The following is a 3,621-nucleotide window of genomic DNA, read 5'->3' as shown; positions in this document are numbered from 1 at the left end:
AATTGAGGGTACCTCATATGCTTCATATTTTTAATATCTTTCATGAGAATAAGGATTCCGATAATTGTGCTCTAGTGCTAGAAGAAGAATGCATTAGAATGTTTGGCACTAAATCTCTGAATGATGAGCATGATTGCAATGTTGTTAGTATGGACTCTTTGAATATCCATAGTACTAATGATGATTGCACTAGTCATGATGAAAATGTCTCTTATAAGCATGTCAATTTTTGTGGAGTGCATAGAGTTTGCAAGTACACACCAAATAGGGAAGATAGATTTTACAAGAGGCATAAGTATTTAGAAACTAAATGGTTGCAAGAAATGCTAGATGTTTGTGCTGAAAATTTAAAATTTCTTTGCCATCCTTGTGAACTTTGCAATGAACGTGACCATTTAAATACCCAATGCAAATTGTTTCATGATCGTATCGTGTCCAAAAATTGTGATAACTTGATTTCCCTTGCACATCATAATGAACTTAGTTTGCTTTTGGGTTATGCAGAAATGAAACGTATAACTAAGGATATGCGAGAATTTGTCCTTGATAAAGTTCTTGATTTTGATCTAGAAGAAATTTTTATGTATTGTGCGGTGAATTGCATTGAAAATCCTTATATTGCCAATTACATAAAGAAAAGAAAGCAAATAGAAGATGAAGAAATACTAATGAAAGGGAAGAGACTTCCCAATATCCTCCTATTATTTCTTATGATGAATCAGGTAACGAGGAGGAGCCTTCTATTCAACCAATCTCATCAATAAGGAGCTCCAAAAAGAGGATTAAACCCTCACATGACGTGAAGAAGAAAAAGAAAAGACGGAGAGGCAAAGGTAGAAAGGTATCCCTCCCAAATGATGTTGCTCCTATTACTCATTGTGATGATGATAATTGCTATACTATTGGTGCTATCCATACTATTAATGATGAGAGTGATTATGCTTATGATATGAAAAGGCCCAAGCTTGGGGATGCTATGTTTGATGAGAATGACATGTTTGAGAATATATTTGCTGCAATTAATGTTTGTCCCAAGCTTGGGGATGCTATGTTTAATGAAGATGATGTTTTTAGCCTCCCAAGTTTTGATATGCAAATTTGTTATGATGATAGCATGCCTCCTACTTATGATGATTATATTGATGAAAGTGGGTTTGGAAGAGTGTCAACTTTAGGAACTAATGATCCCACTATTTTGGAGGATGTTGAATCCTATTGTGATAATTTTGAAAGTGGATTTGGAGAGGTCATGACTTTATTTAGTAATGATTCCACTATCTTGGAAGAGGTTTCAATTGATTATGATGAGAACAAAGTTGCTACTTATAATGATTATTGTGATGACACTTATGCTATAAAGAGTAATGATGATTATATTTATAAAACTTGTCATGATTATGATTACCCTTTTTTCGAACACTACTCTTTTAATGTGGAAAAAATTTATAGTATTCGAGTCTCTTATGATACTCCCACTATTCCGAGTGAGAAGAAATTTGCTTATGTGGAGAGTAATAAAAATTCTATGCTTGTAGATCATGAAAAGAATGCTTTATGTGATGGTTATATTGTTGAATTCATTCATGATTCTACTGAAAATTATTATGAGGGAGGAATATATGCTTGTAGGAATTGCAATAATATCAAGTTTCCTCTCCATGTGTTGAAAATCTTGAAGTTATGCTTGTTTTGCCTTCCTATGCTAGTTGATTATTGTTCCCATAAGTTGTTTGCTCACAAAATCCCTATGCATAGGAAGTGGGTTAGACTTAAATGTGCTAGTCATATTCTTCATGATGCTCTCTTTATGTTTCAATTCTTATCTTTTATGTGAGCATCATTGATATCTTCATGCCTAGCTAGGGGCGTTAAACGTTAGCGCTTGTTGGGAGGCAACCCAATTTTACTTTTGTTCTTTGCTTTTGCTCCTATTTAGTAATAAATAATTCATCTAGCCTCTGGTTAGATGTGGTTTTATGTTTTAATTAGTGTTTGTGCCAAGTAAGACCTATAGGATAACCTACGGTGATAGTTAATTTGATCTTGCTGTAAAAACAGAAACTTTGAGCTCAGTCCCAGAATTGTTAAAAGGGATAATTATTTCTGTGCCCTTAGATGAGTCCCACTCGGCAGTTTTGCCCCTAGTTTCCAAAAACACTCGGTCTTGCCCAAGCCACTTTGCTTTTCCTATCGTTTTGCCCTTCCGTCATGGTTCCGTCCAGTTAGTGTCATTTGACCGTGCGTTGACTGTCCGTGGACTTTTTATTAGACCATTTTGCCCCTGCTTCTTCACTCTCTAGTGAGACACTACCAAGTGGACCCATCACTCAGAAAACCATCCCATGTTCCCTTTTATTTCTCTCCTGTCGGTCAAAACCTAGTCTCAGATCCCCTCCCCCCTCTCTCAAATCCTGTCGGTGCTGGAGCCACAGATCCCGTCCATGGCCAGCGAAGGGAGGGTCAGCGAAGGTCCCGCCAATGGTGGAGCCATGGATCCCATCGGGGTTGGGCTCGAGCACCCGCAGGAGGAAAACCGCCTCGACCCGCCTCGTCTGCATGGCCGGCCATCGGGGCTGGGCGCGAGCACCGCCCTGCCCGTGCTCCTTCCCTCTCCCTTTGTCTCTCGATTCTCTCTGTCTCTCACCCTCCTCTTTTCTCTTCCCGGACAGGAGTAGGGAGCAGCACCAAAGCCACCATGCCGCCGCTCATGGAGGTCCATGTCTCGATCCATTCATCGGTGACGTCCACGTGGATCTGGTGACGAGCTGCGCCGCTGCGAGCCCTGTTTAATCCGGTGCTGCAATGTGCGAGGCACGAACTGCAGCGACTGCGTCCTCGTTGACCCTCGTCGACTCCAACGTGGGCCAGCCAACACCGACGCCCCCCGCTGGCCCAGATCCAAAGCGACCCGCGGAAGGCCAACGGGGTTCCGGTCAGTGGTGGAGCCACGGATCTCGTCGGTGCCCAATGTAGGCGGCGGCCGGGGACGCATGGTGGGCAGAGATGCGGGAGGAGGTGGTGCGCGACTCCCCGGGGCCTCCTTCCATGCTGCAGCGGCGGTGGTCAAGCGCCCGTCATGGGGAAGCACGGGCGAGGAGGATTTGGTGAGCTCCGGCGCCGATTCCGTTGGCTCCGGCGAGCTCCCGTGCCGATTCCGTTGGCTCCGGTGAGCTCCGGCGCCAATTCCTTTGGCTCCGGCGAGCTCATCCTCGTCCTACAGAGGGCGTCGTTTCAATCGTTGACACACTTGACGCAATGTAATTAGGTAGTATAGCAGGCAACTATGGATTGATGATTAATTATATTCGAGATGAGATCGACCTTAAGTACTGATTTGTGTTAATTACTGGTATTTTAATTAGTTTATGTGGTGTTAATTATTGCAAAAAAAAGTAATGCAAAATTGATATTCTGTTTACAACATGGCAGTCTCCGTTCGAGATATTTGGTCCATTGTGGGTCCCACATGTTAGTGAGAAGAGAGAGGGATGTTTTCTGAGTGTTGGGTCCCACTTGGAAGTGTCTAGTGAGAGAGTGAGGAAGCAGGGGCAAATAAGTCCAACGAAAAGTCCATAGACGGTCAACACATGGTCAAACGACGCTAACTGGATGGAAACGTGA

This window comes from Triticum aestivum, chromosome 6D, assembly GCF_018294505.1.
Source record: "Triticum aestivum cultivar Chinese Spring chromosome 6D, IWGSC CS RefSeq v2.1, whole genome shotgun sequence".
Taxonomy (NCBI): domain Eukaryota; kingdom Viridiplantae; phylum Streptophyta; class Magnoliopsida; order Poales; family Poaceae; genus Triticum; species Triticum aestivum.
This window is presented reverse-complemented; position numbering follows the sequence as displayed.